The 23,217-nt window shown below is 37.2% G+C and overlaps 1 long non-coding RNA gene across 1 annotated transcript; it reads right to left on the bottom strand.

The window, feature by feature from the left end:
* Window positions 1–9,379: 9,379 nt before the first annotated feature.
* Window positions 9,380–18,523, bottom strand: LOC131093918 (uncharacterized). The gene is made up of 6 exons (XR_009115632.1): window positions 17,724–18,523; window positions 16,145–16,279; window positions 15,159–15,237; window positions 14,198–14,336; window positions 12,180–12,304; window positions 9,380–11,548 (listed from the first exon to the last, which is right to left on the bottom strand). It is a non-coding gene; the product is annotated as an uncharacterized LOC131093918 (long non-coding RNA).
* Window positions 18,524–23,217: the final 4,694 nt, after the last annotated feature.

The following is a 23,217-nucleotide window of genomic DNA, read 5'->3' as shown; positions in this document are numbered from 1 at the left end:
GTGATTTTGTAATTACCTTAATTTCCCAAACCAACTGAATTACTTTCAGTGGCCATCTTCTATGCTTTTATTCTCATGGCAGAAAAAGTCTGTTCATTGGAAGCAGCATCATAAAGTTTCTGTGGATTTTGTCTGATGTCTTTACAGGTGAAGAAATTGTTGTATTTACAGGTGAAGAAAACATAGAGGGTTAGATGTTAAACACCTGCAATTTAGGGAATCAGTGTCTGTGCCTCAGCCATGACTGCTCTCTACAGTCAATCAGTGTGGCCAACATCCAGCAACTTCATTAAAGGAGCTGAAGGATATTTTCCTTCCAAAACTCCATAGCCCCTTCATTTTCTGCTTCTCTTTTCTAAAACAGTTTATAACCTCCCAGGAATATGTGCTTTTCTCTTTAATCAATTAGTTTTGAGGCTTTCAGGTTTTTTCTGTTGTTAATGGTTGCCATCATGGACCACAGCAAAAAAATTATGTCATAACATTAAGTAAGAAGCAAATTCTCACCAGTGTCCATAATCAATATGCTGCAAAATCATGAGGATAAACAATTTAATATCTATTCACTTCAGGCATATTCAAATCATTAATAAAATATAAAAGTTTCTCATTCTTTTGCTGGAACATAGGTTTGACCATGTTCTTCCATTTTTTCCAAACATCCCTGAAATGTAAAACAAAGGCATAAAAATTATTACCATATGAAGCAACATTGAAATTAAACAAAATCAAGAATTCAAAATCATGCTGGCTAAAATTTCTGGAACATTTCACCATATTGCGGTTTTTTAACTATTGAAGTCCTTAGCAATCAGTGAAACTCACAGATAGTCTTTGAGAATATACACCCTTGGGATTCTGAATTCCAGAAAAGTCTTGCTGATTTACTTGATTGACTACTTCACAGCTTTTGAAAGTTTCACAGCATATCCATCTGCATCCTTTGAAACTGAAATGCTGTGAATGTGAAATCCCCAGGTATCCTGACACTCAGAAAATTAATCAGTGAGTAGATTATTTTCTCCTTCTCTTGGGAAGGATTAAATAAGATCTCTACCAAAATATGTAAAGTGCAAAAATATGAAGGATAGATCTCATTTAATCAGGACATTTAATCATGAATCTAATGCAATAACATCCCCCAGACAGAGGAATATTAAGGTGATTGTACTAAATTTCAGCCTATTCCCCAAAATGAGGTGCTTACATGATGGTCAGTGGAGACCATTGGGTTACAAATTTACTACAACAGTGAACAATTTAACTCAAAGACCCTTATGTATTCATCAGAACTGCAGAATATTGAGACTTAAACGTTGAGTTTATACCATTTTTATCCAACTGCATTGTTTTCCTTAGATGTGTAAGGGAAAAAGTAGCTACAGAAAGCTGCTAAATCATGTTGAAAACACAGAATAAAACAACTTTCATTAAGCATTATTATAATGCTGAACTCTGGTACGATGTGATCCTCAATTTTGCCACTTAGTGAAGTATTCTATAGATACATATTATAGGATTCATCATCCACAGAAGTTTGATTTCTAATTGCATTCTTCCAATTTTGTGCATGGAAATTAAAAACCTGCAGAAATCACTAGGAATTTATTAAAGCAGGACTGGAAAACTAACAATCTTCCTTCCTAGGTCATATATTTTTTGTTTTTCAAATTCTCACAGAAGGTATTCTGCACAAAATAAACCACAGTAATAGGTGGACTTCAAGGAAAACTTCAGTATTGTCTCAGTGACTGAGGCTCTCGTCTTCAACAAGCAGCCTAAATTCTCTGTCTCATAGCTGGGATTTGAACCAAAGGGTTCAAAAACATTTGAAACATTTAGGGAATACAGTGGTTAAAACCCTTATAGCACAGCAGAGAATGTGCTGCAAACTCAATACTGTTCAGCAAGAGGAAAAAGATTTCTCAAAAGTTTTGTACATCTAACCCAGATTTTTTTTGTCCAGTAAATAATGTAATGCATTTGGGATACACCTGCTATTGATTTTGAGATTATGAAAGCCAGAATTTAATAAGACTTGAGTATTTTTCAATAAGAAATGCCTATATGTATTTTTAAAAAATGAAAAAATAATGATGAGTTCCATGTATAATAAGTAGAAGAGGAAAAGTGTAGACTACAGATTTAAATTTTTTTTCTGTTACATAGTGTATTAAAATACTTTGGGTCAGGCAAAATAAAATAATGAAATGTAAGTATATGGTTTTGAACTTGTCTTGCTTATTTAAAAACTGGGGGACGTGTTCATGAGAGCCTGTAGGAAATGGAAAGTGCACTTGCACAGGGACAGCTGGAGGCTGGACATCGCAGCACTGGCACAGTCCTGACTCACAGCAGACTTATGAATGCCTTGGGCAAAGCAGAATAAGCAAACACGTCACTGCAAGCAGTTTCCAGTAGGACTGTGGAAGTATTGTCATGGATTTTTCAGTGAAATGAATCATCTGCAAACCTCAGCGGTGATTTTGACTGGTGAGCTCAACGAAGGTAACAAATACTTCCAAGGCCATTTCTGTCTAGTCACAGTCAGCTGAAAGGATGGTTATTGACTGGAGAAGTAAAACAAGAAGATAAAGAGTGGAGGTGTTCTGGAAGACAGGACAGAAAGGGAGAACCTCAACAAATTTGTTAGCTGGATGATCATAAATTCTGGGGGCAAAAGCTGTGGTTGCACTTACCCTTCTTTCTTACCACAGAAGGAAAAACTTCTTGCAGACACTATGTGCATATGAAAGTCTTAAAGTCTTTTAATTACATAAAAGACCATTTTGTTCTTTTAGCTCAATGTGCACCCCTAATTTTAAACCCCAGTTTTCTTGATCTAAATTTTATATAATGCCCACAAGTATAAACATTTGCACATTTTTGTTCTTTGTGGCAGTGTTCCAGACTCAAATACTATTGAGGACCCCAAAATTATTCTACCAATATTAGTTTGCATCAGAACATGCCTCCATCAAGCAACATTTTCAAATTTTCTGCTGTTCTAGAGGCAGAGCGGGTGAGTCATATGCCTTGGGGAATGCTAAATAAAACCCTACACTACATGCTAATCTCACCCACTCTAGCAGATACCTCAAAAAATGTTATGTGGCTACAGATAAGATGAGAACTGACAGAAAACACTGCAGATTAAAAGCGATATGATCTGTAAGAAAAATATCTTAACCTCTGAACTATGGAAAGAACATAGCAATGAACAGTAGTGAATTGCTGTACTTTAACAAGTTCATCTCTTAAGCTCTTTTTTATGAACTAAGACTTAATTTAAATTGCTCATTTGTGCAGTTTGCTGTGAATGATTCTTTCCATTATGAAAACAATCCACAATTTGCCTGTTCCAGATAATTGCTTGGAGTGATGGCTTAAGACACATGAAGACGCTTCAGTGTAGCACTTGAATGCATTTACCAGGAAGAAATATTGGTACACACAAACACAAAAATCATGTAAGAGGCAGTCATTTTGATCTACACATGACAGTACAAAATCATTCCATCACAGTTCACTGAGACAATGCTGTAAATGCAATGGAAAGGGAACACAATTTACTTGTTTCTGGATTGTCATGCAGTTCACCTCCTGGGATTAGTGGAGGGACTTGGTGGAAGAGCATTTAACAAGAGGAACTTGGCTGAAGAGCAGGGGACAGAAGGAAGAGGTACAGACAATGTGTCCACTGCCTTGTATATGCCTTAATTTTTCTTAGAAGGAGCAGTGGATGGTTTACAGTACTGACTTAAAATGTGAAGGAATACTACTAAAATTTCACAGCAAATCCTTAAAGGTTCATAAACTCTCAAATTTTATGCCACGAGACTGTTGGTGGGTGTAACATACTTGGAGAACAAGCCCCTGTGATGTTGACTTCACATCCTTGGTTTATTTAACAAGTTTCCTGCAAAAAGAATACACAGCCTTTGCTGCCCATGAGCTCCTTTTATCAGCTTCTCTTTGCAATGGAAAGTGTTATGTTTTTGTACTCTAGAGCCATAGCTGTGGTTGCCACTGGAATGGCAGTCATTACCTGAAAAATCCCTTCTTGATCAGAGGAATTTCTGAAAGCCTTTTAAGGCTGATTCCCCATTAAAGGAGCTATGACAGTTTGCAACAGCTCGTGAGCTCACTCTGACGCACAGCAAATTTCTTTTCTCCAAAACTTTCCATTCATTTTGATGGGCAAAAAGGCGATTGAGCTCTATTAATGCAGGATTCTATGTCAACATGAATTTGGAAACACTTCAAAGAATGAACTAAGGTATAAAGAAGACAAAATGATCTTTGCTTATCTGATGTGAATACAGAAGAAATTAACACAAAACATAAAAGAGAAAACAGGGTAAAAGCTTTTTCAATTAAGATTTGTGGATTTATACCTACTTTTTTAAACCTGGTGAAAATATAATCCATTAGCAGCGATGTAGATTGACTGGAAAATTAGACAACTGATTGGAAAAGCAGTTAAATTACACATCAAACACACTTAAATGCTTCTAAAGATTTTATCTCAATACTTCTAAAATTATAGAAAGTTTTTAAAACTGAAAAATCTTTTTTGCTATCTTCTTCCACACATTTACAAGGACAAGCTAGCATATTACCTTATAGTGCTTTTCATGGCATGAAAAAAGAGGACACAATTTTTTTCAGTATAGTTTCCTGTTCAAGTTGCAGGAAGGATAAAAAAAAGGGACGGTAAAGAGGGCATATCCACTGACAGCTGGCTCTACCTCGATCGTGTTCTTCACAAAGAACAAAACAGACAGCTTATATGAACCTATTTTGCTTTGACTGTCTGACTCCTCTTGTTGCAAAATCTACCACCAGTACAACAGTTTTGGCCAACATACAGCCCTCTCCATTTGAGTGTTGTATTAACATTTCCTTTGATCTGCATCCATCTCACCTAGAGAGACTCCAAACTCCACCAGACAAGGATTGACCCTGCTTGGATGTTTTGTGGTACCTGGCAAAAGTAAACTCAACTTCTGACTGTCCATTTCAGTACACCTACAGGCACCGTGCTGAGACACTCAGGCTGGGACAAAGCTGGCTCAAGGCTTCTTGTGAACAGAGGTTAACCCAAATTTTCTCATCTGCAATCAGACAGCAATTTGTGGGAGCACAGTGTCAGTTCCAGTTTGCACCAAGAAGTTTCATCCTCCTCCTTTCCCCTTGCTTGCCACAACTTTCAAAGTTTTCCAGTTTGCAAAGCATTGAATTTTGCCAAGGCCCAGACGAGCAGTAGCCAATGGTTGCAATAACAATGTAATTACTCTGGAATATATTTTATCACTGCTGTTGAGGGAAGATAAATTTCTCAATCTGTATGGAACTTACTCTGGAGGACTGCTGATGTTGCGTGGTAGTTGAATGAATTGTTGGTCTGGAGCTTGTCTTCAGAGACAGCACCAAGCCTATTACCTATAAACACTGCTTTTCCTACTCCAGCATTTCCAACAAGCAAGACTGCTTTGCCTTTTATTATGAGTAAATCAGTGGAGTACTGGAGATGTACAGTCTAAAATGTGTGAACAAAGACTGACTAAAATTGAAAAGAAAAAAACCCATCAAACACTTGCACATCACAGTTTACTTTTAAAAGCAAACTGTAATTTCTGTCTTTCTCTCTGGCTAGGACTAAATTGTAAAAAGTGATGAAGCAGGATACGCGATTCTTTTATTCTCAAAGAATTGTTAAAATAAATTGTTTTACTTCTTACACAGTATTTCTACTTGAAAAATTTTATTCAACTTCTAATAGGAAGCTTTTGAAATGTGGTTGTATCTGGAGTGCCTTCATTCCATCTCAGGCATTTCAGAACCAGTCTCCCTATAACTGTTAGAGAAGCAAAGACTGGTGAAAGATAAAGATGGTTTAATTTATCAATTATTTCAATTAATTTTTGGCCTGGCTTTCAACTTACCTAAAACCATTTGGACAAAGAGTTGGCAATAAACAGTTTTACTTACTGTGAGCACATAAAAGCTTCCTTGTCTGATAAATCTTTCTTTTCCTAGCTCTTCAATTGTCTGATAAATATTTCTTTTCCAAGCTCTGTGTTTTCCTATCAAATATTAACCCTCAAAGACAACAATAGAGTTGATAATGGATTATATCTTTTGATCATCAAATCCATGTTTCTGTGTCCATAGTCTTCTAATCTCCCCAGGAAAATTCCTACTCATCTAAGCATTACAAAGTTGTACAATACAAGTTAATGCAATCAAAACACCATGAATCACTTCAGAATATCCTATGCAAAACACACTGAAAAAAGTGCAAAAATAACCATACCTTCAAACTGAGGCAATTACAACTAACAGCTCATGCTTTCTAATCCTCCACTAGTAGGTATACATCATACTACCTTCAAGAGTTGTCTTCTACAAATACAACTCTAACTTTATAAATTTTTCAAAAGCCTAGTAGGAAGGTGATGAAGTGATTTGCTTCCTCTAGATCTCATACACTTTATTTGTGTGAAGTTAATTTAGCTGGCAAAAAAAAATTATCTGTGCATAGATGTGGCCATAGGAAAATATTAAGGATCAGTTTGTGGTGCATGGTTGCTGTGAGCATTATTTTCAATGACTTAAATGGACTTGGAGCCTGAATTTCTCTTACTATGGATAAAAGGTACCCCACAGAGAAGTTGGTAGATGGCCCAGAAAGGCTGGAATCCTATGCTGGAAGCCTGTGCTAGGGCAGGTTTCTGGGAGGACCTGTGAACCTGCATAAAGAGGAGCCCACACTGGAGCAGGTTTGCTGGCATGACTCGTATCCCCATGGGGGACCAAAGATGGAGCAGTTTGTGAAGAACTGCAGCCTGAAGAAAGGACTCAAGCTGGAGAAGCTCATGGAGGCCTGTCTGCCACGGGAAGGACCCTGTGACGGAGCAGGGGCAGAGTGTGAGGAGCACTTCCCCTGAGAGGGAAGGAGGAGCAAAGACAATGGTGGGCTGACTGCAACCCCATTTCCCATCCCCCTGTGCTAATGGAGTGAAGAGGGAGAGAAAATTTGGAGTGAAGTTGAACTGGGAAGGAGGGAGGAGTGGAAGGAAGTAATTTTTAAGATTTTAGGGTTTTTTTGACACTACCCTACTCGGATTTGATTGGTAATAAATAAAACTAATTTCCCCAAGTTGAGTCTGTTGTGCCTACGACAGTGTGCTGTGCTATTCGATTCCCCTGTCCTTATCTTGACCCAAGAGTCATATTTTTTTCTCCACTGTCCAGCTGATGAAGGAGAGTAATAGTGGCTTGGTGGGCTTCTGGAATTTAACCAGGGTCAGCCCTCCACACTACTCTTCTGATTAAGTAGTACACATAAGAGAGATAAAAAACTCCACTTAAATGATGACAAAATTCTCTGAATGCCTATTTGGGGATATATGTGGCCACCAAATGAATAATAAATTAACAGAATAAAAATTAGAAGCAAGATTTAAATAAATAATCGAGTTTGATCCAATTAATCTTCAAACTGGATGTCAAAAATGCCAACTGATATCATCAGATACTCACGCGTTCTACTCCAGGCGCTGGGGTTTCGGGTGATGAATACCAGCTCTGGATATTGTAGCTGGGGCAGCAGCTCTTAAACTTGTACCTCAAACAGCAGCCACATTTATAAGCAATGAATGTGTGCCTATGACTCTGTCAGGGTCACAACCTAGAAATTATCAGTAAACTTTTCAGGGAAAGAAAGTTAAGATATGTTTTTTAACAAGAACATGATCAATCATGTTTATTACAGTGCCACAGAGGATTATCTGCAACACAATGCATACACTGCTCCTTGAGCAAGCTAGACAAACTCTTTGAACATGCCTTAGTTTTTTTTACCAGAATCACAGAGGGTGACAAATTCAAAATTTTTAACTTGACCTTGCATGAGTTTATTAGAGTTTAATTAATTTAAAAGGTGACTAGCCTGCTTTACCAATGAGAGCTCTCCTGAAAGCAGACAAATGCAGAGGAGGGGAAAACCTCTCTCAAGGTCAATGAAAATAATCAGAAGATAATTCAGAGCAGGAGTCTAAATTTAGGTTAGATTCCAAAATGTTTCTTGAAAAAGCCACTTCCTGTTTCTCACAAAAAGTTAGATTATGCGGCTCAACCCTCCAGGCACGTTGCTGAGTAACCAGAGGATTACTACGGTTTAAGTTTCTAAGACAGGAAAGCATAAAACTCCCATCACTTTCCAAAGATTACATTCAGATCTTAGATTTGTATTTCATTACATTCCAGCATTTCAGAGAGCCCACAAAACTGGTTTAGCTGTATAACTAATAAGAAGGAAAGAAGGCTGTATCCTACTGTGCTTAGACTGACTGATTTAGATTTCCTACACTAATCTCCCATCAATGCCTTGAGAAGGCTGACCTAGAACAGAGACCAGATAGAGTTTAAGAATAAAGTAGGTATTTATTAAAAGGCCTCAATGGACACATCTCGGGTGGTAAAAGAGCCCAGACAGGGCTACACCCAAGATGGACCCAAAATGGTCACAAATGGACAACTGGTCATGGGGTGTCACATTTCTATAGGTTTTGGTCCATTAGCATATTGGAATTAATTGTTCAATTATAACTTTAGGTTATGGAGTCCCATCCTTCCTGTTTTTCTCTCTTCATTCCACCATTGTTTGTGCTCTTGGTCCTGAAATTTGTATTGATTGTCCTTGGTCCCAGGCTAGAAAAGGAATTGCTTTGTCTAGCTACTCTGTGAAGAAAGCTTACCATCACTTAATATGAAGCTCAGAACCACACAATAAAGCAGCACAGAATCTGAAAAATATAAAAGCTAACTTAAGGCATTACAGTGATGCAAGGACTTCAATAATGGAATCTTAAAGCTATTTTACTGAGAGACTTTCCAAATACCAGTTTCAATAATCTCATCATTGATTTCTCGAGTTACATCAGCTCACATCTAGGAGGCACAATCAGCATTACAGTATTCATAGGCTAATTTAAGGCTCTTTTCTATGCCAAATAGGCAAGACGTAAAGTGTAAATTAGGCATTAAACATTACTTAGCAATAGTGAAAACCAAAGAAATTATAAGAATAAAAGAAAAAGGCATGCACAGTGCAAAACTGTCTCCAGAAAAATAGAGGAAGAAGCAAATGGGAAAACAGGTAAAGGGAATTCCACTGTAATTGTGTCTCAATGGCTCACCTTGTTGGCACCCATAACAGTGTTGAGGGACTCAGTCTACATAGGAGCTGTATCCCTATTTAAAACAAACCTTTGTTACCCCTCATGGGTAATATTGGCTTGTCCTCTCAGAGAAGATGACAGGAGAACTGCAAATTATATTTCAATAGAATCTTATCACTTAAGTGCTCAAACAACAACATTGTACTGCAATTAAAACTTCAGAAGATAACACATCACTGAAACAAGAAGCTTTTGTAACATCAAACCCATGTTTTCTTCCTTTGCTTTTTTATTAGGTAGTTATTTAAAATAACAAAAAATTCAGTGAACACTCAATACAACAAAATCACTGCATTTTATGTAATAATGATCTGTTTTGATTACAGGAGAGTTGGTCATTAGTGTTCATGATACAGGAGATACAAGGGAGGTGCTGCGGGTCTGGGGAGAAGGTAACAGGCCCTTCAATGCCACTGGATTAGAACTGTGCAGGCCAATACCTTCTGTCTACCAGCATCCTGCCCTGCCCTCCAGCCTTTCCAGAACCACCAGCGCTCTGCACCCATGTCCTGCTGCATCAAAACCTCAGAAAAACGGAAGAATTCTATCTCTTATATTTTCTCTGAATTCTGGTATTGTCCATTTTGGACGGAGAATGACATTCTGGCAAGAACACATGTGTTCCTTGCCATCCTTCCACTCTCAGGTTTCCTGGTGTGTAAAACCACACAGTTCATCAGCTGTCAGAACTTCTGCATTAAAAGTCAATTCCAAATGGGAATTTGTGTTTGCATACATGTGATGAAGAACTTTCAGGACCTGAAAGGAAGGAGCAGGATGAATGTTAGTAGCATCATTTTCATATAGTAGGAATTGTTCACTTTTTTCTGAACTGGAGCTTGGACTGAAACCCTGTACTCAGCCAACAGTTTACATTAATTTATTCTTGTCTCTGTGCTAGTTTAGCCCCAAATTTCCATTAAGCCTAAGGATAGAAAAGGAGATTCCCAGTCTGAAATGGCCATATTCTGCACTCAATTCTAATGGAAAGTGTTAAATGGAGAAGAAAATCTATGCAGCTGCCAACATTTAGTAGCATAAATAAGCAAGCATTATGTATTAGAATTATTTGTCTAGTGTTTTGGCAGGACATTCCATGATGTCTGTCTAGGAGTCTAATTAAAACATCCTGCTTCTCCTTCCAGAACAAAGTATTACTTAGTCTATCTGTCAAATTGAATGTTCATTACTTCATGCCATGATTAACTGTCCTTTGGGACATGCAAACAGCACATAAAATGTAGAATTTGCTTGCAACATTTGCATTTTCTATTGCTCATCATGCAGCTGACCGAGTGGCCTCAGCAGTGTGTTATTACCCTGCAGCCTCAGGCAAAGGCAACATGAAGAATTTTTTGTGCAAGAGCCATGGCAGTTTCTTTACAAGGTGAGATGGAAAACATGCTGCATAGGCAGGCAGGTACCTTACCCTTCCCATTCCCTGCAATTCCACCAACAAACACAGAGTGACACACTGCTGGCTGCTTCTCCAGCTGAACATCCTTACACACAGAAAGGACATGCAGGGAGCACCTCTCCTCTCCTCTTGTAGTTCTTATCACGGAGACACAATTATTCACAAGATTTTTTCCCTCTCTGCATTCTTATTCCCTTTAATAGGAAAAAATAAAGCTCGCACTTTCTTGGCAGATTTGCCTCAGCAAAGCTAATGTTGCATCAAGCAACACGGTCTCTCAGAAAATGGTAAGAGTTAGTGCAAAAGAATCAAAGCAGTTACCTCAGCAAGTGAGAACAAATCCTATTCTGCCGGACAGCCACACAGTCCAGCAGGACTGTGGAAACCCAAGGACACAGAACAGTTACCACAATTTTGCCACTGCTTTGGCAGAGTGGATTCTGCAATCAGTTGTACAGCTGGAATTCAGAAAAATACAGTCAGTCTCCTAAAGCAATACATTGCTTCCAAAGAAATAGTTGTATAAGTCACAGAATAGAAATAGCTTGGCTGCTTGTGGATTTCTGTTTTAGTGAAGAGTATTCATTGTGATTTTCCAAAGCCTAACAGGAACAAGTTCATGATCCTCAGTGCTTGTCTTCTGATTTACTCAGCAGGAAAACAAATACTCTGTTAGAAGGCTGATTGTGAGTTCATAATACCTCAAGGCATACCTTACTGTTTTTCACCCTTCTGTCAGGATAATGGAATAGGAGAGAAGAGTAGAAAATCCTTTATAAATCCTCTGATCAGTAACATTGAACTAGCTGGGTTATTTCCAATATACTCCAATAAAGGTAAGGACGTGCTGCCTTGGACGAACATACAGCAGGTGTCGATGTTCCTTGAAAAAAGGTGGGAATAAATACACTTTTTACTTGGTCTGCATACTAATTAGTGTTTTTATGTTTCACTTTTTCACTCTGTCTGTAAGTAAAATAAATAAATTAGAGCCTAAATTTAGATTATGGGCAACTAATTATTGTGAGTATACATGCATGCATACATGTACCTGCATGTATTTAATGTGTATTAGCACAACATGGACTATACTATACCTAAAAGCCAGAGCAAAAAGTCATATGTAGCCATGCACATTCCAAATCCACACCTTCTTATTTATGTGTTTTTGTTCCCTTAGTCCTACCTCACTATAAATATCTGACCAACAAGGAATTTGCTACAAAATACAAATTCTTCTTACCATGCACAAACAAACGTTTTTGTCACTCTAGATTGTCACTGTACACAGCTTTTCCAAACAGGACACATGTTTCCTAACGGACATATTTATCATACTGAGGAACATTACTGCCATGATGAAATGCCTTTGCAATAATGAGTCATTGAGAGACGCTTTATCAATGTTTTAACATATTCAAAAATAATCTTTGTGTCTAATACAAACAACTCATTGGTAATTATCTTGATAAAAAATCTTAAGGGGAATGATTAAAGACAATGAATTTGTTTACTTTGAGAATAAAGTTCTCTTCTGGCTGCAAGTACAGCTCCAGGGTAGATTGTTTAACCATCTGCTCAGACTGTAGGTTCCCCATCCTCAGAACATCCAGAGATGGAAACAGGTCACTGATCACGCCTGTGAAAATTGGGATATCATCTGTCACTATTTTATGCAAATTGAAGTCTCTTAAGATGCACATAAGCACATGGAAAAAGAAGGTAAACAATGTATCACAAGAACATTAAATAATTTTTTTAGGAGTCTCTTTTTATTCAAAGGAAAAACACCAAAAACATATTTTACCCAGTCCTCAGGGATGTTCCTATCTCCTTGTTTCAGAAATTACCAGAACTGATTTGATAGCATGAAGTCCCCAGTCATAACAGCCCTACAAAGACATTTTAACTAATCATGTTAACACATGAAATAAAACTAAGTGGTAATGTTCATGAAGAAAATAATAATTTTACACACAGAGTAAAAAAAGACATTTTTATTCACTTGTAGTCTTTCAGTGGCTTTTGGTCAGCATTAAATGTTGACTAAAATATATAAAAGGCTGAAATATATATACCTGTATATCTATTTAATTTTCAGTATTCCACCATTTGATTCCCTATTCTTAACTGGCTACCAGCTGAGTAAGGTTTGAAAACATATTCTGCAGCCACACCTAGGAATTCAGTATAAACACAGCCTATTAGTATTATCAATCCCCCCCCCCCAAAAAAAAACCCAAAAAAGCCAACCCCAAAACAACAACAAAGAAGCAAATTCACAACTTAAAAATACACCATTTTAAGTTGACAGATGCTATGCATCTATCCTCTTCCATGACAGTGGTAACTCTGGGAGTGAATAAAATGTACTAAACACAGCACAAAAAATAATTTTAAAAAAAGTAATTTCCAAACTCAGGACAGTTCATGATCAGTAAGAAAAAAAAAATTGGAAGTAAATTATTATTTATCTATTATCTGCATTGAAAAGGATTCTCCACACTTTAGAAATGGTACATCTGGTCAAAGAAGTTAAAACAGAATTGATAATGAAACCAGGAAATTTAGGAATGGACTGTGCTTAATAAGATTTTTGTTAGATTTAGGCAAGGATTTTTTTGGTGTATTTTGGCTTTTTCTTTCTTTTTTTTTTTCTGTTGTTGTTTTGGTTTTGGGGTTTTTGGTTGGTTGATTGGTTGGTTGCTGGATATGCATCTTAAAAGCAGCCTCATGTGTTTAATTTCATTATCTCTAGAAAATTGCAAGAATGTGCCAGGAAATCTTCAGGAAATTTAGACATAATTTCAAAATTATGCAGGCATGAAAATAAAGTCGTTTTTTATTTCATAAAGGCCCTGTTGAGTTTATGGTTTAAGGTTGAAGCATTCTTCAAGTTATAATTCCATTGATAAAAATGAATATTAGGAATATCTTGCAAAAAATTATACAGCCGGAGATTATTAAAACAGCACACATACAGGAAAGAGTTTGTACAGTTTCTAGGGTTTGCATTTTTAAGATAAGATTTCTAAATATGAATCCTTTCTAGTATAATAATTAAATCATTTAGAAATGCTTTTCCATTCCCTTTTTTCCAGCTTTTTTTCACTGCTTTTACTGGGGAAAGTTTAAAGACATGTCCATTCAATTACAATATTCCATGTGTTTTTCAAAATAATTTATACTCTGTTATTATTCTCTTCTCCAGAAGATTGTTATTTACATGGGTGTTACACAGCAGCCCAATGTTGTCAGTCATCCCAGGTATGAAGATACACAATTGGTGATATACAGTTGTTTAATGCAAAATGAACACATTACAAACATCCAAAGGTAAGAAGAAAGGACATTTTCCAAATTCATGTCTGACAATTTATTAAGGATGGACACGTGATTATTTAGAGTGTCTTTAAAATACAAGATAAGACAATATGCATAAATCCCTCCTATTATGCAATATTCAGCTGCACTGGTATGGAGTGTGTGCTAATGGATATGCATTAAATCCAGAAACCCAAAGAACCCTCACCTGTTCAGGGAGCAGCTCCTTGCAGAGAGGTTGGAAGGTGATGAACTTCCTGGCTAACAGACAGGCATCAATAAACCCTTCAGCAGCCAACACCATTCCAGAGACCAGTTCAATGTCAGGGACAACCATGGCACAGGTTCTAGGGAAGGAAAAAACCCATAATTCAAATGCACAGGTTAGTATTTAAACATGGTGAGAATAAGTCAGCTAAATCAAATGTCTGGTGTGTGCAAACATTTTTAAAAACAGAGCTCAAGAGAGTCACAATTAAGAGTGTCAATCAAAGCTGACAAGGACCCGAGTTCAAAGCAAAATGAGCTAATTGGGCACTGGTGATTGTTAATATTCCATAACATTGCTGCACAAAAGAGGCATCTGAGAAACACAGACAGGTACTGGCCAAACTCAGAGCAGGCACAGGCTGCAGTGATGGCACTTGCCAGCAGCTGTGCAGGGTCTGGAAGCCAAGTGCAACACAACCATTGCTAAAAATGGCATCCCTTTTTAAAGCTCTTCAATTTTTTTTTTTTTGAGAGCTTTAGTGCTTTGATATGAAGGCTTGGTTACCTTTAAAGGTTTTACTGTTTCTTTTCTAAATATAACTGCTTAAACTTTTAGAACAAACACCCAGAAATTTTAATGACACAAATGAAAAATATCTCATTAAATCTCATTTTTAAAGCAACATGAAGTAATAATGTTATTGCCAAACAATTTCACAGTTTCCTCATTAAAAATCTTTACTTAATTTACATCCTAGCAAAAAGGAGATCTTGAATTTTGTGTTCAAGCCAGCTACAAACCAGCAAATTTATTCCTCAGAGCTCTTTCTTACTACTGAAAAAAACCAAATATTTCTTCTTTTTCCCCATCCAGAAATCTACTGCTGAACTAAATGACCAGTTTTAATTGTGTCATATTTGAGTATGAATGGGGAACTTCTCATTTAATTCTGTCTGACCTGCACATCCAGGGATCATAGTAATAAAAATATTCCAACTCTGGATTTCAGTGTCGTGTTTTCACCAAGAAATACAAATCTGTTAAAAAAAAAAAAGATAACACAATGAAGACTTAAAAGAAAGATACTACTTACAATAGAAGAAAACTCACTAGACCTCGGAAGCAGAGGTATTTTAGCTTTTAGCAGTCTGTCTGGCACTGAATTCAGAAGGAAAACACTGGACTATTAGAGCCCCAGAAAGTGCACGTGGTTGAAGCATGTCTATAGGAAGAATCACCTTTGGAGACACAGAATAAAGGAGACTAGTAGGGATGCAGAGGGTTTGAAAAGGCCAGGAGACAATATTGACTAAAAAACCCCAAAATGGAGAACATCGGACAGTGGGAAAACAAGGCATGTCTCAAAAGCACTGGAAAGTCCTGGAACCATGGAGACTTCTTGCAAAATTGAATCCCTCCAAACTTCTCACCCATAGGGTTGCCATGATCTCACATGGTAGGACTTGAACTAGTTTCAATAGCAAAATTTTAATTGTAATCTGATAGGACCAGAATTTACTCACATTTATTCCTGCAGTTTGAAGAGAAAGTTATTTTTGGGTAGTACATTACACAGATGATTTTGTGTTACCATCTAGTCTTTCCTGTACAAATAGTTTCAGAGCAACTTTGGAGGAAGATATTACTGGTTCAGCATTTACAGTCTGAAAAGAACAAAGAAGCACTCCTAGCACACTAACTTCTTTTTCTTCCCAATTTTATTGTGGATAGGCTTTAATTGTACTGCCACTACTGACTATACATCCACCAAGAGATGACTGAATTCCTCAAAACTCCTGTCTGGACCAAACCTTTATAGATACTCCCTACAGACTAAAATTAAAATATTTAACTCCTTTTTTTTGAAAGCAGCAGTTTCCAGTGTAATTCACATGAAAAAGAAGCTAAACAACAATCTCCATACTGCTTAACAGAACATCTCACCTCATCATCCATGTATTCTGAATAGTTGAAAATTTTCACCATCATACCAAGGGCACAGCCTAAATCTTCCATAGTCTCTGTCTTCTCTGTGCCAGCTGCTTCTGCAGTAACACCACTCACTGCTAGGTGGAGAGCCTGGGTTGGAGTAATAGAACACCTTAACATATGAAAAAAGATTTTTTTGGATTGCAATGAACTTTCACAATATCAGGAGCTTTTTTATAACTCTTATGTTTCATGGATGATTTATTCCAAGTCCACTTTCTCATTAAAATTTAATGTCTTAAACCACAAATGTATCTCTTCCATAGTCATGTAAAATCATGGTGTGGTACTACTTGGAAAGTGCTTATTTTAGAAAAGAAAGCTAACTACATCGATATTTTTTATCAAGAAGGAAGATCCTATCAGTGATCACAGACGACAGGAAATAGGAGGGTGTAGTTGCTGCTTTGCTTATTTCAAAGACTTGAATTTGGCCTCCCAGCTGAGGGTTGAAAGCATTAAGGTAGCCAGGATGCCTGACTGTATCTTTTTTGATCACTTATTTTAACAAGAAATTCCATATTGGAGCCAAAATATGCCGAGAAAAAAAATTTTCACTGTATGTGGTATAAAAAAAATAGTAGCTTGGACTTTCATAAATGAATACAAAAACTTGCTGAAAGATTCTGATTAACCTTGGCAAAGATCTGCTCATATTCCCCTTCAGACTAGACAATAAATATGTTAGCTTAAGTTATGCAAAAAATATTTCAGTTTTTATAAATGTAGTGACCATTACACTCATACCATTTCTTATGTGCACCTACATGCACATAGATTCTGAAATATATTGTGTCTTGATAACCTCATAGTATACCTATGAGATAGGAAAGAACTCTAAACTTCTAAGAAACTTTTAACTTTTAATTCCTGAAACAGATAAAGCAGACAGTGTTATTTATAGCAGCCATTACCTGTCAGTCAAAGGTGTAATAACTTGCCAAGGGATATTTCCCAAGTACTCGTAAAAGTACTGAAACTGAGCATCACAAATGTTGGCAAAACTGTTTCTGGACATCATCCCATCTGTGGCATACCTGTGACAGCAAGCAAAAGCTCTGGAACTGGAGACCTAAGAGCCATCAAAGAGCCATGATGCCAGGTAGGAGCTATTCAGGTGGTACAAATGCCACCCATCACAAAGCTGCAGCTGTCATCAGCAGGTCGCACAACTCATTCCTAGCCACTTATGACTAATAACTACCACAATCTATTATAAAGGATTAGATGTACCTCGAGGCATTTGTGCTCTTATACAGATGCAAGTTTAATAGAAGATCATTTTAATAGAGCTATTACAGCAGAACACAAGGGCTCTCCACGCAAACAATGCAGTCTTTGCAAGGGAGCTGACATTACTTTGACCACAATGAGTTTCATTTTTACTCCTCAAGCCTTGTTTCCTCTTATCTGAATGCCACCTTAAAAGCCTATTTTATTTCTGAGGCTTAGGGGGGAAATAAGAATTTTTTCCTGTTTCAATTCCAATCCAGTGAAACATTTTGGACATTCAAACCAACAGCATTAGTTTTACCTGAAATAAAGTTGTACATAGAGTAAGCACTTTGGTTTAAATAAACATGCATTATTTCAGTTGTCTGCACATACAAAAAGTCACCACAGGAAGAAGAGATGCTCTGGAGGTGCACGTGCCTCTGAAAGGAGAGCAAAACACTGTGAATTGCTGAAGGCAGAACAAACTGTGAATGCAAAATACAGCTGATTCAAACACGCACCCTCTGGGCTTGAAGGCTTGCTGATACCTCTCTGCCATGAACATCTTTGGTACAAATGGCCATGATTTTTTCATGATCACCCGAGGAAAGTTCTCCAAGCAGCATGGTAATAAAGAGCATTTAGCTCAGTGACCTGAAAAGATTTAGGTAACCCTCTAAAACCAGATGGCTTCCAGTACTGCTACCATTATTATTACTAGAAATTAGTTCTGTCTACATCGTGAACTAATTCACCATAAAAACAGGCTTGTATATACAAATTTTCTGATGTTCAGCATGAGATGCCAGAAGAAATCCTGGTTTAAACCGAAATTTGAACCATCTCCAAAACAACAACAACCCAGGTGAGCACAAATGCTGCAGATGGTCAGCTAGGCAGGGTAGGAGGAATGGATGGATAAGAAGTTGTACATGAAATGGAATTGAAAATTCTGTGGTTATAGTCTCCATAGAGATATGTACCAGACTTTATGAAATTGTACTAATTGTACAAGAACATTTATTGGCAAACTAAAAATAGTCCTTAGGAAAGATCAGAGACATTTTAAAAATAGACAAAGCAATAAGGGGATGAATACAAAATACTATATAAATGACTATACAGGGTTATGCAATGCAAAGTGACTATGGAATTATTCAGGTTTCATATTAAAAAGGGGAGAAGAAACCCCAATGTCAGCTACTGCTTGTAATTCAAAGGAGGCAAATGTAAAAAAGTATGAAAATATGGATAGAAAGATATAAATGCATTTTCTATTACAGGGAAAACTTAGATAGTTCTGTCAGATATTCACGACCCCTTTAAAGTCTCTTTCCTATTTTGTATTTCCCTTCAGCAGATATTCTATTTTGGAAAACAAAACCAAAACTACTGAAAGTTTTCACAAAGAGAAAGAGTACTCACAGCAGGAGAAAAACATTTAGGAGAAGTTTGAGGTAAAAAGGGGTAAAGCAAAAAATCAAATGGTACAAGGTATCCTTCTGAAATGGCACATGGTATCCTTCTGAAAACCAAACATAGATGTAAACTGCTTGGTTAGACATAAACAAACCCTATAGTTTTGGCTTCCTTACATTAATCTATGGGTATACATGTATTGAATTGTACGTACATATACTGAATGCATACTCTGTTCTTAGCACACCATTGTGGCAGTATGTTCACTTTTAGCTTTTGTCTCAGTTCAGAATAATCCTCCAAAACCCAGTAATTAAGATGTGATGCCCATGAGGTAGCAGAAATGGAAGAAAAAGTCATGTTTCTTTTTTCAGTAGGTGCTGTATTGTTTAATGTGTTGTAGTAATATGTTCATATGTTTAACATTTAATATGTAAACCATATTAATATGACTATTTTTATGCTATATTTACTTTCTGTGAATTAAACAAAAAGGAGATGTCCAAACCTGCTTCTTGTGTCAGCCCTTCAGGGCTGTTGCCAAGCTCTCTTTCAGCCTACCAGATGCCATTTCTACATCTAAAACCCATCAAGTTTGTGAAGTACTAAGCTCAGCCTGGGCTGGGTGGTCAAAAACTCACTGCTCTCTCTGTCTCTCTTCATAGGCCAGTGTGGCCTCCATGAAGCAGAGAAGTACTGCATTGTATAGTTTATTCAAGGTGTTGCAACCAAGACTCAACCTTTTGAAGCGAAAACCACCCAAGCATGCATAAATTTATGCACATAACATAAATGGTATATTTTGTACTAAAAATAAAGGAAGTTCATCTCATTAATCTTCACAAAGGATTTTCATTGCATCAGTAATTTATACAAACTTGAAATTTTCCCTCCATTTTCTCTGTCACTGTACCTTCAGCAGGATTTAGATGAGACACAAGATATTGGAGATATTTTTTTTTTACATATCCACTTGATTTGAACACAGACATACTGTCTTAAAGCTCCAAATAAGAAAGTGTGGAGTTTTTGTGTTCACAGCCCCAGAGTAGGCACAGACAATGCAGCAATTTCTGTCTCCATGTGCTCAAACATAGTTTTTCCAAGATACAGCTATATCCAAGAAGCAAGCTGCATATACTTGTCCATTCAGTCTGGGGCCTCCCTGCTGCGACAATCAATCATTAGAACCACAGGCAACATTGATTTTATGCAATGCGAGTGCTTGTGCATTCAGCACTGTTCTGAGAACAATAAGTTATTGTCTCAGAAGTTGCTGATCTGTTCTCCCTGACCTACCACTACCCAGTTAGCACACAGGCTGGCTGGCCAGTTGGCAAATATGAGGCTCAGAACCAGCGGAAAGGTTCAGCTGATGGGAGATGTGTGAGAGCACTGGAGGTTGGAGAGGTGTGTGCTAAAGGATAAGACAGGAGCGGATCTGAAACTGTAACAGAAGATGAAGTAAAAAGAGCAGCAGGACAGAGAAAGTATGAGAAATGCAATATTCAACCTTGATCAGTTCTGAGACTTTTAGTACTCATATTTTCATTTTCATTACTTCCAAACAGTAGATTGCCTATGCGTCTTATAAAACCATTTTATGCACAAGAGAAAGATAGACAATTTATTAAATTATAGTAAATGACACAGTATTGGGTAACAAAATGTTCTGGGTTTATTATAATTTATTATTTTTTCCAAATTTATATAACTAAAAGGAACAGTTAATGCAATTGAAAGTGTCTATTTAATTTACATGCCAAAGAAGGCAAAATTCATGAAGGAGATTTCACATAACTCAACATGTCTGATCATTAGATCTACATTTGTCATGGGACAGAACATGCTCCTTTTCTGGTTTGTATTTCCCAAGGGCAATATTTATATATTCCTCTGTATTCTCTTGAAATTTAAGATGAGCAGCATTGTCAAAAAGTTTGGTAAGACGATGGGCTATTTGCATCCAAAAATACCAGATATATAAGGAAACACTTTACATTAGATTTGTGTCAATCACACTAATGCATGCCTCTGTTAAAGTGGATGACTCTCTGACTGTTGCATGATTACAGCACACAAGGTTTTTTATGGGGAAAAGCTGGGCCAAAATGATAAATCAATGAAAGGAGTTAATTACACTTCTGTCAGTTGTCAGAAGAGTCTGAAGGACAGAGCTCAATATAAAACTGAGAAATCTTGAAATTGTCATTATTTATGGCTAACACTTATTCTACAAATGGACTTATTAAGGTCTAAATGCCTTTTCTAGCTACACATCTCTCCAAAGACCATGGAACTTGAAAATCACTGTCTACACACCAGCACGCATTACGCCTGACACCCAAAACAGAAGACTTGCTTGCTGGCCTTGTGTGTGGATGAAACAAATCACAGAGATTTAGTTATGTGGAGAATCTATAAGGGCATACCATCAGGTTTGAAAAGGCTCCACATTCAAGCCTTCATCACCTCTGAAAGCATCAGTTCCTCTGAGTTACAACTCACAGCCCTTCAAAAAGGTTTTGCCTGGGGCACACTTAAAGCTGTAGCACTCAGAGAATTGATGGCTGTGGCTGGATAGACTGAGGCCAGGAGTATCATCTGGCATGTAGATAACATAGTATGAATGAAATACATCAAAGTGCCTGTGCTTTTATACAGATGGGTGCCACAAAACCTAGGAGATCATTGTTCAATTGAGGAACACAGAAGGGTAGCTACAAAACATTCTGTGTGCAAGGGGCAGCAGCTCAGTCAGTAACAGCCTACCAGACACCATAGATCATCCAGTCTCTCTTATCATTACTATGCATTGCTTGCCTGAAAATCCATGCTAGAAGAAGAATAGATTTGATGGTCTCATTGACCTTTTTCCATCTCTAATTCCTGCAAACCTACAACCCAAAAATCCAAATAAATGCAACTTACATGTGGCTAAATTTCCAGAAAAACAGATCAGGATTTGTAACTTGTCTATCATCTCTTCTTGATGAACACCTTGTACTCATCTTAGCTGGGAGAAAAAAAATGTTTGCTACCTTAGGCAAAATGTTCCTATTTTCAAAGTAAATCAGAAATTTGCTCAGAACAAAAGTGCAATTCAATGATATTATCAGCTCACAAGGTTATCTGGAAAACTTCCTTTTCTGTAGAGAAAATGAAGTACATTAATACACAAAGAGGCTCAGCTGTTTTGGCTGTGTTCCTCTTTAAAGGATGTCTAGCAAGTCTGCTGAAAAACCGAAACAGAAGAAAGGAAAAAGCATGTGCTTGCTTTCTAAGTATACAGCTAAAGCTTCTTCACAAAAAGAGAGTCTGAAAAAGAGACAGAGATTTTAATGATCACCTTAAAGCCAGGAATTCCCTCCCAGTTACGGTAAAAGTCAGACCAAACATTAGAACAGAACAATATAATCCACTATTGATTTAAAATAATAACAATGAATACAGCTGTAAGGAACAGAGAAGGCGGCAAGTCTTTTACGTTTCCTTTCCAGAAAATGAAAGGGGACATAATTTAACTCAGACTAAGGAAACTAGGGGAATAGAACTGTGCCAGAAAAGTCTCCCCAAAAGGTAAGTCTAGGCAGGGGAAACTCCTCCTCAACCTCCCAAAGAGTCCAGCCTTAGCAAGTAAAGGACGAGGAAAAAAATTTCTAACTTAACAGGGCAGTAATGTGCAGATAAATTTTAAAAAAAGAAACCACCAAAACAACAAGTAACAAAGTAAATAAGAATCAGTTGAGTGGAGGAGGAAAGAAACCACTTTTTAAAAAGATACATGTATTATTTTTGATGTACAAAGAGTTAAAAGCATGAAAACACGTTGGTATTGACACAAGAACAATTAAGGATCAAAAGATTAAATTATGTTTGACTGATGCACTCCAGCTTTTAGCTTGGTATCTCAGAATAAAAGTCATGTCTCAAGAAACAGGTTTGTGTTGTTTTTGGGTTTTTTTTCTAACTTCTTATTGCAACATTTTCCTGCAAAAAGAAAGACTGACTCTAAACATGGCTGCCTCTAAAGCCAGGAAGGGTGAATGCAGGTGGGGAGTTCAAGGCATTCCTGCGAGTGTGCGGAAGGAGGACTTTGGCTGCACAAATCCACCACGTCCTGTTGCAGGTGTGAAAGAAGGACTCCCAGAGTACGGATAGGGAAAAGTGAATTTGATCCAAACAGAACATACTTTGAACACATTTGACAATTCTGACATCATGCCATCCCTAAATAATGAGCCAATGCCTCAAGTTGAGCTGGTCATGTAACAAGCAGTAGAAATCTGGTATATCAAATAGGAACAAATGACAAAAATCATTGGAACATCTCATACCTGCACAACAAGGAAACAATCTGACAGCTCTCATTTCCTGCTTGTTGCAGAACTACA

The sequence above is a fragment of the Melospiza georgiana genome, chromosome 1, assembly GCF_028018845.1.
Source record: "Melospiza georgiana isolate bMelGeo1 chromosome 1, bMelGeo1.pri, whole genome shotgun sequence".
Taxonomy (NCBI): domain Eukaryota; kingdom Metazoa; phylum Chordata; class Aves; order Passeriformes; family Passerellidae; genus Melospiza; species Melospiza georgiana.
The sequence above is the reverse complement of the archived record's forward strand: the minus strand, read 5'-3'. Positions and strand labels throughout refer to the sequence as shown.